General features: G+C 38.3%; 1 protein-coding gene across 5 annotated transcripts in view; it reads left to right on the top strand.

The window, feature by feature from the left end:
- The window catches only part of LOC125236614 (synaptotagmin 1), a 62,262-nt gene that overhangs the window by 22,768 nt on the left and 24,497 nt on the right, over window positions 1–14,997 (top strand). For 4 of the 5 annotated variants that reach the window (XM_048143789.1, XM_048143664.1, XM_048143723.1 and 1 more), the window contains exon 1: window positions 6,113–6,242. The exons of the other annotated variant lie outside the window; for it this stretch is intronic. The gene's annotated coding sequence lies outside the window, so the exon portion shown is untranslated. Of the gene's footprint in view, window positions 1–6,112; window positions 6,243–14,997 lie in introns of those variants that run through there. 5 annotated transcript variants of the gene reach the window in all.

The raw sequence follows: 14,997 nt of genomic DNA, 5'->3' as shown, positions 1-14,997 counted from the left end.
GTTTAAGGGCACGGGAATCATTTTTGATGAGACAGGTATTAAAATCCCCCATTATTATACGATGGTCGAACTGCAGACTTAGATCCTCCAAGGTTCTCTCTAGGGTGTCAAAATAATTAATGTGACACGAGGGACTGTAGAAGACACCTAGGAGAACCCTGGAACGATGCAAGGAGACCTCCAGAAAGAGATACTCGGCCGAGTTCGTGTAGACCGTAGGTGACTGCGCAACCACTTGGCAACTCAAGTCACTTTTCAGGTACACGGCCACACCACCGCCCCGTACCGCACCCGACTCACCGTCCCCAGGACCGGTCCTGTCATTGCGTATCAATCGATATCCGGGCAAAGGGTATAGGACAGAAGGAAGCGACGGCTTCAGCCAGCTTTCGGAGATAAGTATAGCATCAACATTGCAGGAGGAAAAAGAGGCAAGAAGGTCCGGGTAATGAGCAGGTATGCTTTGCGCATTTATATGTACCACATTAAAACATTTTTTTGAATTAGCAAAGGTGCACTGCAATCGGTCGCCCAAATTAGGCAAGTCTGAGGCATCACTCAAGGAGTCATAATGACTAGAAGATGACAGGGAGAAGAATTCACTCTCAAGGCTTACGTTAAACAAGTCTGACATAAATGGTTCGAATATAATATGATACTACAGTATATAAACAAACACAAAATATATATAAACACAAAATATATATAGGTATATACTATAATAAATAATAAAATATGCTCTTAATGTGTATGCAAAACCTAAAACTAGCTAACTAAAATCTTGAGATCAAAATACAACCTCATTTGCTCGCCAGTAGTTACATAAGACACGTAAAATTATTACTAATAATACAAAACACCGGGAGATAAGAATTTAAAACAAAAGTAATTTACACAAAAATGGACCTCCATAGAAAAATACACCTCCGTCAAGCAGAAACGAAACGCAATGTCAATTTTGACAGATGAAGTGACAGTGACATATTTAAGCTACTTAAAAATTTGACTGAGTGGTAGCGACAAGGAAATAAAAAAAATACTATACAACAATGAAGGTACTTGAGAAAAATTGATTAAGGAGAAGCTATTATACCGACAAAAGATAGCAAACCGTTATCAAGAGCCTTAAACAGCATGGGTCTTCCTAGGGTTACGTGCCCGCTTAGACTCGACTGGCTTTACCTGCGCCTGCTTCGATGTCTTGGCAGCTGCAGCGGGTGCCTCGCTGGCGTCACTCTCCGACGTAGAAGGACGCTGCTCAGCAGTATCTCCTACAGCATCAGGCGGAGAGGGCAGCGACTTAAGCTCCTCGAGTGAAGTGATTCTGTGCCTGGAACCATCATGGCACTGCACCACTACCTTGCCGTCGTTTGTCCAGCTGTCCTGAATTCCGAAGACCCGTCTAGCTTCTAGAAACACTGCATGCCGGGACGCTGTTAGAAATTCGGAGAGTGTCTTGCGGAACCTTTCAACTTCCTCTTTGCAGCCCATACAGCATCCCTGGCCCGCTGACAAGAAAACTTGACCAAAATGGGTCTTGGCTTGGATTTGCGGGCTCTACCAAGGCGATGACAGGCTACAAAGGAGTCCACCTGAACATCCTGAACCTGCAGAAAGTACTGTTCTCTTCGTATAGCGCTTCCAACGAAATTACTAGGTACCTAGGTAGGTAAAACAATAATCGATGCATTCATTTGAAATCGGTACTATCATGAAAAACATTAAAATACATGTGTATTGAGATCTTCAGTGGATATATAACAAACGACATACAAAAAATAGACCAGTGAAAAAATTTACATTTATTTTATTAAATAGTCAACTTATTGCATGTTAACAACTAAACGAGTTTCTCTGCTTTTTTTTACACAGCAAAACCGTGGTTTTCGATAACTGCCACACAGTACTACAGCTTCATTTTGTTCGTTGTGATGTTATTTAATAAAACTTATTTGCGAAAATTTCAATTCTAGTTTAATGTGAATACTTACCGAATTAAAAAATGAATTTAAAAACCGGCCAAGAGCGTGTCGGGCCACGCTCAGTGTAGGGTTCCGTAGTTTTCCGTTTTTTCTCAAAAACTACTGAACCTATCAAGTTCAAAACAATTTTCCTAGAAAGTCTTTATAAAGTTCTACTTTTGTGATTTTTTCATATTTTTTAAACATATGGTTCAAAAGTTAGAGGGGGACGCACTTTTTTTTCCTTTAGGAGCGATTATTTCCGAAAATATTGATATTATCAAAAAACGATCTTAGTAAACCCTTATTCATTTTTAAATACCTATCCAACAATATATCACACGTTGGGGTTGGAATGAAAAAAAGTATCAGCCCCCACTTTACATGTAGTACATTTACTAATAAAACAGTTTTTCCATTTTTGAAATATTGTGTTATATATCAAATGAAAGAGCATTTTATGAGCATTTGAAATATATTTTTTTTTAATTTTTAATTTTGGTACTTTAGAATTAATTTAAGAAAATAGACAAAAAATGATCATTCCCCCCCCCCCCTTATCTTCGAAACTACTTAGCGTAAAATTTTCAAAAAAATACACGAGATAGCCCTCTACCTGTAGATTACAGGAAAACCTATTAGAAATCTACAGTCAAGCGTAAGTCGGACTTACGAGAAAAAAACTCAAATTAAGATTTTCACTCACTGACGCTGCAAGCAGTACTAAACGTCTTAAAATTTTGTAAGCGTGATGGACAGCTAGAAAGAAATTCATTTCTGTCTTTTTCTTTTTAGAAATTGTTCATTTTTTTTTTTCATTTGCCAAAATGACTTAAGTTTCTACTAAAAAGGAGGCGCTTAAGACCGTTTGTAAGTGGACTGAGCAAAATTTTGTTCAAATCGGTCCAAAAAAGGGTCTCTGTTGACGAAAACATAGAATTTGTGCCAACGACAGCCCAAATCTGAAGTCCATTTTGCTCTATCTCTTATCGTTTCCGAGATATATACGTAAAGTCTTGAAAGTGCGAAAAGTTAACTTTGCCATCACAGTCGTTCAGGCGCTCATGAGTTCTTTGTATGGAAAAGTCGAAAACCGACTCGCACTTGACCAATGTTCATAGAACGTTGTGGTTTTAATTACGCGGGTCCGCGACTGACGACGTTCGAATGTTTTGTTCGGAAATGTTTGAGGGTGGTTTCTTTGAAACGTCGCCGACGGCGGGTGGTTCGACGGGCGAAGGTCACACGCCGCACGCGACGGTCTGTATTCGTTTTGTACAATAGCAACGGACGGCGGGTGGCGTCTTGATATGGAAAATGACTGACTTCACTAAAGATAATGATGAACTCATTGAGGTAATACTAGAGAGGACACTGCGAGCAAAACGTTTGCGCTACAAACATAAGTCCATTGGACTTATGTTTCTGCCTGCACACACAAATAAAATGTAAAAATGCCTTCCTGCGCAACAAGATGCTGTTTAAGCCATACGAGAAAATCGAATAAAACTGACGTGTCACATTTCATCGGTTAGTATACACGCTATGTTAATCGATCTTTATTTAAGTAATTATTTCAATGAAGGGACGCGCTCCTCAAACGCGAAGCTATCGCTGCCATTTTGTTGAACGAAATCATAGATTAATCGCATCATAATCGCACAGACTTGACATGTAGGTAATGAAGTATAGTAATTGTGATTATATTCTGTTTGTAATATATAAAAGAGAAATGTTAAATTTATTTCACGTTATACTTATGAATACTACACAGTTCTAACACGAGTTGTAATCGATATTTTCATACAATAATAACCTATGATTTTCTTCAAGGGCAATTAAAGTAGGTATATGAAAAAAATCAATAATGTATTTTTGTTTCACTTAGTAGAACTTAAACATAGCACAATGTATGATAGTGCTAAAATTAAACTACTTACCCCTTATTCATAAACGTTCACTAAAGTTATCAAGCCGATAAAGTTCGTTTGTCCCTTTCTATCACACCAATACGCCGAAAAGGGACAAACGAACTTTATCGGCTTGATAACTTTAGTGTGCGTTTATGAATAAGGGGTTAGTATTTTACAAAAAGTATAAAAAAGGTCTACACTAAGAGTGTCGCGTCTAGGTGGTCATTGGTCAAGTCTTACTCTATGACACGGTACCTCCCCACGCATGCGCCGCGCGCTGCCGGCCGGAGCACAGACTTTGTTTGGGGTGTAATTTCTAGTATGTTAGTACATAGTAATTCAATGGATGAATTGCACTTCTGTGAACTGTTTTCGATATACTTAATCGAATATATGATGTAATTTTTTCTTTACTACAATGCAAGTGTTTGAGTACCAAGTTAAAAATTTCACTTTCTTTTTGCCGGTTTCATACAAAAATATCGTTTGACTGTCTCTTTTTTTTGGGTAATATCAATATTTATATGGACGGATTAAGTCGCGTATAATCTTCTTCCTCTAAGAATTACAATGTAAGTATTTTTGCATTCATTTTGATCAGAGCACAACACAACAGTTCAAAAATCAGTCTACCAGAGCTACTTACTGAGTTCCGTCGCCGACGACGGGTGACCAAGGGTCAGAAAACCCACGCACCCGCGACCGACAGCGTGTGGCACAGCGGCACATGCGGCTCACATCCAAACGCCGCCGGGCGCGTGTGACGGGCCAGAGAAACCAGGGCCTTAGGGCTAGGTGATTATCGCCGCGCCGCAGAGGACGCGCTGAGGGGGGGCGGTGCCTACAGCAGTTGTAGTTGTATGCATACCTAGCTCACGCACACAGACGCGTCCGCTGGCGCTGCCAGGGGCGGCTCACTCCGCTATCCTATCGCCGCGCTACAAGTATATCCTGGCGGCCGCGAGCTGTGGCCGCGAGTTCGCGGCCTACTCAGGGGTGGCGCACATTCTCACGGAATGCACGTTCGCACTTTCTATTGTTACTTTACGTCGCGAGGTTTTTTAAGCGATGTCCGCGGGTGGAATGGCTAATAGTACTTAATTAAATAGACATGTTGAATAAAATAAATACCAAAAGATATTCTTATACAGATCTACTACTGATTAAGTCCCACGGAAAAGTTCAATAAGGCTTGTGATGTTGGAACCTTGAACAAAAATATATGAATACAGCGTATATACCTAGAAAGTACTCAAGACTTGAATATAATAATATAACATTTAATGTGAGTATTAATTCGTTTGGATCCATTGGTAACCCTATCACCGGACGCCGCGCACGTGCGGCTCGTTTCTTTGTAAGAATGTTGTAGGTATTTAAAAAGGCGGCATTTCGGAAACATCAAAGCAGTGGGCCTTCTTTACTTGTGCTATTATATATTCTGTGGCGCCGCGCCGGTGTCCACGTGCGCTCTCTGCAGTGTGCGCTGCCGCTGCCACGAAACGTTTACCTACTCCATTTTTTATTTTTTCACTTTGTTGGCGTGATTGATATACATATTGGTACCAAATTTCAGCTTTCTAGTGCTAATGGTTACTGAGATTATCCGCGGACGGACGGACGGACAGACAGACATGGCGAAACTATAAGGGTTCCTAGTTCACTACGGAACCCTAAAAACTATGAGAAAATGAAAGTAACATTTAATTATCGTAGTAGGAAAACTCCTACTACGATAATTTCTAAACAGACGTGATAAAGTTTGTGTTCAGCTCGTACGCATATTACGAGGAATGTGCCAGCGGCGGCTAAAGTGCTGTTATCAAGCAATTAACATGTCAGAGGCGAGGACAAAGCCAGAAATTAAGAACTTCCCGTCCAGCAAAATCTCATTCCGTTCTAATTTCCTAGCATACCCGTTCCATACATATTTTTATTTACTAGAGCCTTACTGAAGGCGAGGGATCGCGCATGTTTATGAGCCTGGCTCGGATCGGCGTGGACTCAGCAGCAAACACCGTTCAGTGGCTAACATACTCTTCAATGTACGCATTGAGTGACGTAAAAGTCGAAAGGAGCTCAGATCGGAACCTTTATACTGTTCAAAAAATAAAGGGGTGATAATGTATGAAGCGCGTGCGCTTTTAAGTCGTTTTCGAGTTGGCAGTTTTTGCTGGCCCGTCGCCTCGCGCATCGCCATCGATCGCCTGCGCGCGCACCTCCGCCATTCTGCTTTCAGTACCGACCGGAGCCTCCAGTCGAATACTAAAATCGACAGAAATGTACCAAACCCGTGTTAACAGTGGCCTCTCGAAACGGAATTGATCGATAGACACAGGATCGTTGCGGTACAGGATCGGAAACTAAGGTCAGTGGTCTTGGTAGAAGCCCGCCTCCGCGTCACGGTATGATTTTCTATTAATCTTCAGAGGCCATCACTTATCGGGATTAGGTTTCCAGTGATACCGTGTTAAACTATAGCAGTTGAACCTCGGAGTTGTCAGCTTGCTACACCTAGGTCCTAGCTACATTTCTTACTTTATACAGATGTCTTAGCGGAATATACGTAACTGCAAGATTATATCTACATATTCACTGTATGCTGTAATATTTTTAACTACTTCTTGAGTTTTATTGATGCGTTTAGTTTCTGTTTACTACACATAAACGAATGGATCTACATAGATATTCACCTATTTAATAAATATATACATATTAAATGTAAAAATTACTTGAAAATACAAAAACAAAATAAGAAATGAATTTATTATTCATGTACCTAACTATATTCAGCTCAATTTAATTATATTTACTACTAACGCCTCTGTCAAGAATCTTTAAATTGTGCCACAGTAAAAACTATTTACGTTCCAGCAATTAAGATTCAAATTTGAGTGTAGCCAAACTGACCTTAAAAGCGATATTCTAGAGGAACTTATTATCGATTGAATATGACAGAAATGGTAATGATTGGGGACAAAGATGGATAAACAACAAACGACGTAGGTTACAATAACAACAATTTACACGTAATGGCCCATTTACATGATACTAGTTAAGTGTCTCGTACGGTTAAACTGTTAGGGGTGAGGGATCATAAAGTGAGCAGTAATCATAATCATTGAGTGTTCGTGTAAAACTGTAGTAAGTAAACTGAAAACTAACCTACAACTTTATTATGCAATACTCGTAACCTTCAGAAGATTTAACGTAGTTATTTACGCGTTCAATAATATATTTTTAAGTATTTTTTCCGCTTTCCATCAAGCCGACCGTATACCTGCTTACCACCGGACGTGGTCTAAAAAAAAGTAAATCGAGGAATGGTTTTAAATAAAGAAAAAGTGGAATAATTACACAAGTACACATCACTTTTTCAAACGTTTCTGATGTAGGCAGAGTCAAATTACTAATATTACGGTTTACTGGTGAAATCCGATAAGTAGAGCTAACTGTTCTTTGAAATTCGAACTATGTGCAATTTCCACAATGTTGTTATTTCAAGGACAAAATTGTCTCGATTTATCGGGTTATTTGTCAAGTGTAAATGACACTGTACTATACGATACTTCGGCTTGAATGGAGTATGGCGCGTTTTTTAATACAATTATCGCACTCTATATAACTAAGTATACAATATACTGACACGTAGTTACGTGTATTGAACTTGTGAAATGTTAACAAATAACAATCACATTAGTCTAAAACCATTATTGATATAATATTTTTATTGTGTTATGTAACTACTCAAAACCTAGACGAGAACTAATGTAAACTCTTAACTGATCATAATTTTATGGAGCAACACGCGTAAAAGTAAGCTATTCAGTGTAACTCGTCAAGAATTAATGTTCAGTAAAACCACACTTTGTACGCAGCAGTAATTTTCATTAGCCCTCGACGAGTCGGAGGATCTCACACGTGCTGATCTCAACCTTTTCGTCCCACGCCTTTATTGAAAGCCTAATCTATTTATAGTAAAACTTTCCTTTATTCTAATCTGTAAATAAACATGGATTTAATCATTAAAAAGCCCCCAACGAAGAAAGGTTTGCAAAGTAACGAGGATCAAATAGCTTTTAAGTTTTGCTGGTCCCCTTCTTGTTTTTTTTTTAGTATGAATAGGTAGACGTTTGACCACGATCACACCTGATGGTAAGTGATGATGCGGTCTACGGTGGAGCACGCTTACCTATGAGATACCTATTTACTCTTGCTTTAAAGAGACCTGGATTGTACTCATGTGGAAACACAGACTGTTACTGTAACTGTTACGTAACTGTTAACGTTGACTTTTCCTGAACCGCTTTTAAGCTAAGCAAAATACTTGACAAAAGGTTAAAAACGAATGTTATTAAGTTCACACAAAAAGTAAGCACAAAAACAAAACAAAATTTTGAATATCAAGTGTATTTACGTGGATTCACGCAAATCTAAAGCCAGGATTCTGCGACCAAAAGAGCAATCAAGAGAAGTCGATTCACTGAAGTTCAATAAGTAACTCCTGAATTTATATTGTTTGAGCATAACTTGTAAAGCCAATACGTACTTTTACGGAATCTTCTTGAACAAGACAACAAAAGTTTTTACGAAGTTGAGCATTTTCAGCTTAAATGGGTCGCTGGGCCTTACGAGTAAGAACGTTTTCACATTATCCGATCCGATATCGGATGTCGGACCGATATCCCATACATTATAGGCGCCATCTTGGATTTTTTCCATTGAAATCCTTACGACTTCCGATATCGGATCGGATAATGTGAAAACGGACTAAAGAGCAGATTTCATTCTCCATAAGCCTTAAGCCCCATAAGCCAGTAATTGTGTCATATACTTGAAAATTTCGACCCTTGCTTTCGTGATCCGATGGCCGAGTGGTTTTACAGGCATCCGTCCGGTTAACGGAGTACGCTGGTTCGATTCCAGCTCGGAAGACTAGGCCTTGGTCACTTTTTCTTTGTATATGACATTTATTTAGTTTAGGTTTCATTCTTTCATAACAACCTCTAATGTTGTTTACTTATATGTTTACATTTTGAACCTTGCTGCAATTGTACAAACAGCAACAAAGATATACAGCAAAAAATATGTATACATTACCAATATACAGGAATATTTTTATTGCTGGCGGTATAAGGCAACAAAAAGTAAATGTCGGCACGGATAAAATGGACCTTTTCTTTGTTAAGTCTGATTAACGACTCAAACTCAGTGGACTAACATCTTCCGTCATAGTACTCTCAGTACTTTTTTTATTGTTATCTCGTTTTACGTCTTTTACGTTTGCTTTGAACTCTTTTATTTCTTTTAGCTTTTAGCTTAGTTAAGTCTTTAAGTCTATTGCAATCGTCACGGATTACTTAGGAATAAAATAAAATAGACATATCTGTACCTACGATTCACATTAAACAATATACAAGGTGCTCGCGAGGAACCCGCATAACTTGAACCACGCGTTTCTGAGGCAAAAAGAAAGAAAAAATGTTATATGAATTTTAAAAATTTTTTTTGTTTTTTTTTTTACTTTTTTGGACGTATTTTCACATAAAAAAAAATTTTTATCCATAAAGTTGGCAATTAAAATGAGTTCCTTCATTTATTTTTCTAAAAACCAAATTATTTGGATGTTTTTCTTGTCACATTTTGACATCTATCAATGACTACTGTGAGACTATGCTCCACAATTGCGCATCAGCGCCGTTAAGAAACCTTTTCTACTGAGTAACAATACGGAAATGTTTTTTTTAAATTGGCAATAACTCTGAAACTAGACGAAATCTAGAAAAGTTTATATGACAATTTAGTCTTAAAATGTGACCAAGAATATGCCGTTAAAGTTATATGGGTTCCTCGCGAGCACCTTGTATATTACAATATAAAGTAAAAAGAGAATACGTAGGTTTACAAAATATGATACTTTTGACCGACCTACTATATTGAATGATTAAATAGAAACCTTTATAACATTTATTCGATGCAAGACATATACTTTTTATTAAAAAAGGTTAATCAATTAGGAATCTTCAACCCACCCACCCACACAAACCCACGCAATCTATATTTAGAAAATTAGAACAAATATTTTGGGTGGGCAAAATGTGTTTATTATATTTGTTCACATTATGTCCTCTATTAACAGCCTACAGGAGGCTGATTGTGTTTCAAGAATACGAGTATTAAATGGTTTTGGTTAAATCTTGTTATGGCCTTGACAGTGAGAACCAATCAGTGCGCACCGCTGGCTACGCAATTCGCAAATGAGGAGTCGTCCGCAGGGCTAGCACATAATGATATAAAAATGGGTAGTATGATCTCGCGGTGACATAATTTTGCGCCAATCATGTGTTAGCACTGGCCCCGTAGCCGAATGGCATTTCTGTGACGCCAAATGCCGCAGAAATGCAATCTATCTCTATCGCTCTTACGTATTGGTGCGACAGAGCCAGACTGCATTTCTGCTGCGTTTACAGAAATGCCATTTGACTACGGGGCTTACTGATTAGACACAATAGTCGGCAACGATAAAGTAGCTGATGGCTATGGCGACGATGATCGTTTACCATCAGGCGGCTCGTCTGCTCGTTTATTGACTAATGAATCTCAATGGCAAATTCTTCCAAGCTTCATACGTCTTTATTGTCATTCTCATTTTCAAGTTTTTTTTTGGTGTGCTTTAATATCCCACTGCTGGTCAAATTCAATTGAGGACACTTTATCCATACTAATATTATAAATGGGAAAGTGTGTGTATGTTTGTTTGTCCGTCTTTCATGGCAAAATGGAGCGACGATTTGACGTGATTTTTACATGGAGATAGTTGAAGGTATGGAGAGTGACATAGGCTACTTTTTATCTCTTTCTATCCCCCCCCCCCACGCTTACCTAAAATGGGGGGGGGTGGACGCTTGTATGGAGCATTCCGAAATTTTCCCAAATATAACGCGAGCGAAGCCGCGGGCAATAGCTAGTTATATCATATTGCATTTTATTAGTGTCATTAACACTATAAAATAATCATCTCACAAACGTGGTGCTTCTCATTAACTAGGAATCTAAACAAGATGAGAGAGAAGAGACGAGGAGGTAAACTCTAGTTTTGATTCGACTTTCACACAATAGTCTTAGTGCTTAGGGCGCACACACGTCTTTTCAGTGTTCAACGAAGATTCTAACTTTTATTTTAACTTCTGATTAGCAGAAACGTCTGCAATCGATCGATGATCGCAGGAGTATCGATCCAGAGGCCGTGAGTTCAAGTCTCACCCAAGGCAGACATTTTCCACTTTTAAAGGACCATGGGCAAATTTGTATGGGCACTGTCCCCACCCACCAACAGAAATGAAACATGTCTCATTTAATAGATCTTGGCAAACTGATGATTTTTTAGTATGACGAGAATCGCCCTATGTATGGGGTTTTCTTGGAAAACCGTGTTTTGTTTTTACATATTTTTTGCTCATCTCATTGATAGTTACAAAGAGAAGGTTGAAAAAACATTATGTTACTAACAATAATACTTCACAAATATATATTTAGGACAGAATGAGTTGTTACATCCGTCTATAGGCTGCGGTGACTGTTTACCATCACGCAGCCCCGCATGCTTGTTTATCAATCAACTAGTATAATAAAAAAACAAAAACTTTCAAAGAAATGAGCAAAAAATATGTAAAAACAAAACACGGTTTTCCAAGAAAACCCCATACATAGGGCGATCTTCGTCATAGTAAAAAATCATCAGGTTGCTATAAGATCTATTAAATGAGACATGTTTCATTTCTGTTGGTGGGTGGGGACATTTCTGCCCATGGTCCTTTATTCAAACTTTTATCATAAGCATTCATATCAAAACCGAAACTTAAGAGATAGTTGTATGTACCAGAATCGGCATCTGCGTGGTAAATACTTTCTAATTATTTTTTTTACATACTTTAATAAAATTAGCCGTATTTTACTTTTTTTTAATTTATATCTCAACAAAATGTACTTTAAGCACATATTTTTAAATTCGATGATCACATTACAGGCATAATTTTATATTTAGGTTCGTCCAGAGTTATAATAAATAATGATTATTAGTAATATTAGTATACGCGTACTGACTATGTTCATGTTATGCTTTTCTCCTATTGGCGAGAGGGCTTGGGCTGTAGTGCACGTATTGAAATTCTAATGTCACATCCACTTTGCACTGCCTCTTGTAACCGGAAATAATAATCAATACATAAGATTTTTCATTTGTAATAGATCTATTATTTTTCAGTTGTAGTCTACGTATTTCTTCAGTTTTGTAAGCTCTAAATAGTCTAACTAAGGTACTTTTGATAGAGCAAAGCAGCACTATATATAATATTATTTATGTATCTCAAGTCAAAGCTACTTACATTGAAGTAGGCCGCCGAAAGCACTATACAAAACTTCACCTCACAAGCGCAATTAAAGGCTGTATTTAAACTTGATCTGGCACCGATTCAGAAAAACCGTCAGATGGAATGCTGCCATGAATTCTAATAAAATAGGATTCAGATCATAAAAATAGATCAAATAGTTCTCCAAGTAATAGGTTTGAAGATATTTATTGTCGTAAAAGGCTTATGTATAAGAAAGGCAGTCTATAATGGAGAAAAAATAGTTTAGAAAAAAATCCGTTCATCCGTTCGGGAGCTACGATGCCACAGACAGACACACACACTGACAGATAGACAAACAGACACGTCAAACTTATAACACCCCGTCGTTTTTCGATCGGGAGTTAATAAAGAAAGCACTCAATGTTTTTTTTTAAATGCTTATAAAGTTATAACTCTGAAAGTAGGCGAAATCCATTTAAAAATGTCGGTCGTATATTAAATTAAATATTACAATTCATTATAGATACGTAGGTTGCCCTGAAAGTTTCGGGAATTGGAAAAAATACGCATTTAAATGAAATAATAGTACTTTTATTGCTTTTTAAAACGAACTCTGAAGTGGGGGTTGACAAAATGGCCATTTTATAAGCGTCGACTGCTTCTTCCGCGGTCTGAAAACGCTGACCGCGCAACCGATTCTTTATTTTCGGGAAAGTAAAAAAATCGTTGGGACTTAGGTCGGGGCTGTACGAAGGATGGTTCAGTAATTCGACATTTTCGCCCTCCAGATAGTCGTTTGTTTTCTGAGCAGTGTGAGGGCTGGCATTATCATGGTGTAGTATAATACGGCGTTTAGGGTTATTTTTTCGCAGTTCAGCAAAAACAATCGGTAAACGAACGCCTATATACCAATCGGCATTGACAGTCCTTCGATCTTCAAGTGCAATAGTCGCCACGTGACCCGATTTCGAGACAAACGTGGCTACCATTTTTTTGATCGTGCTGCGAGAACGAACAACTTTTGTCGGCTTCGGCTCGTCTTCATAAACCCATACTCGAGATTGGTTTTTGAATTCAGGCTCATATGCGTAAATCCATGACTCGTCACCTGACACAATACTAAAAACGGCATTTGAGCTTCCTCCATTAAATCTTTTTTAGGTTTTGTGGCACCAATTGACACGGACCGTTTTCTGGTCGTCAGATTGTTATCTGACGACCAGAAAACGGTCCGTGTCAATTGGTCAATTGGTCAATTCCTCACTTGTTAGTGAGGAATCCACCGGGAAAATAACTTCCTCACGCCCAACTCTTGCTGTAAAATAACTTGTACCTGACTCATTCCAATGCCTAAAGTCTCCTGAATTTCCCGATATGTAACATGCCTATCTTCCTTTATCAGTTTGCGAACAACATCGATGTTTTGATCGGTAACGGCAGTTTTCGGTCGACCCTCACGTACGTCGTCCGCAAACACGGCCACGTTGAAATTCCGAATACCACCTGTATATTGTCGTCTTCGAAGGTGCTTCACTACTAAAAGCAGTAGTCAATCGGTCTCCACATTGTTGTTGTGTTAATCCACTTTTAAAGTCATAATAAATCATTGCTCTAAAACTTTCGCGGGACAGCTCCATTTTCACCAGCGACTCAACGACTTTAAAAAACAATTGAAAATCGAACATTGTTTTTTTTTTCTAAGTGGACAGTGTTTTCGGATAATGAGACTATGCTTGTAACAAAGAGGTATAACACATGTCAAATATACGTTCCTAAAGTACTTATTCAATTCCCGAAACTTTCAGGGCATCCTACGTACACCCATATATTCTCTCAAATTCTTGATTCCACTCAATAAATATACAAATGAGAGATTTGGTCTTCAAAATTATTGTTTGTACCTATTTATTTAATTTAATATGATTACCATGAGTGGTCGTAAAAAAGTATTGTTACTTATTTTAAAAGGTGATCCGAAAGTTGTAAGTAAAGGGTGTAGCACTCAGTGAACTTTACCTTAAGCCCTTTGGTCTAGCGCTCTCTGAATCCGAATAGATAATGTTAACCCACCCTACACAACCCATTCCGGTCGAATAAAGAAAGCCTGTTTTCCGCATGGTTAAATGCTTTGAATTTCAATTCAAAAATATTCCATAGGCGTTTGACATCCCGAAATGTACCTATTTAACCCCCGACGCAAAAACGACGGGGTGTTATGTATAATTTTGGCTCTGTCTGTCTGTCTGTGTGTGTGTCTGTCCGTGGGAGTTTTCTTAGCCATGTTTCATGAAAATCGGTCCATTATGTCGGGTGTTTTTTCTGCTGCCAGCCTAGCCGAACTAACAACCGTTGTATTGACGCTACGTACCTAACAATCGAACCGCAGTCTCTGTCTGGCGCGTTAACAGAATAGCGATATGGCGAGCTAGTTACGTTACACTAACGAAGCTTAAGCATTATGACGTTGGCTAGGTAGTAGGTACACTGTTAACGCTAACCAATACTAGCACTTTCAGTGGTTATAACAATAAATAACAATAAAGTCAACATATTCCGTCCCACAACACACAGTATCATATATTTGATAGGATTATGTTGAGTCGTTTACTCGTTTGTACCTACGTGACACGATATATCGTCACTACTTTTAAAAAATCTCGTATCTCACGCTGTTCCTCAAAGTTAAAATGCAGTAAGTCTATATGCATTCCATACATACTTACTACAATTTTTTTTTCATTGACAGACGAAGATACAAGTTTTTTTAAAAGT

This window comes from Leguminivora glycinivorella, chromosome 1 (genome assembly GCF_023078275.1).
Source record: "Leguminivora glycinivorella isolate SPB_JAAS2020 chromosome 1, LegGlyc_1.1, whole genome shotgun sequence".
NCBI lineage: Eukaryota > Metazoa > Arthropoda > Insecta > Lepidoptera > Tortricidae > Leguminivora > Leguminivora glycinivorella.
Note: the sequence above shows the minus strand (reverse complement) of the source record. Positions and strands in the feature narration are given on the sequence as shown.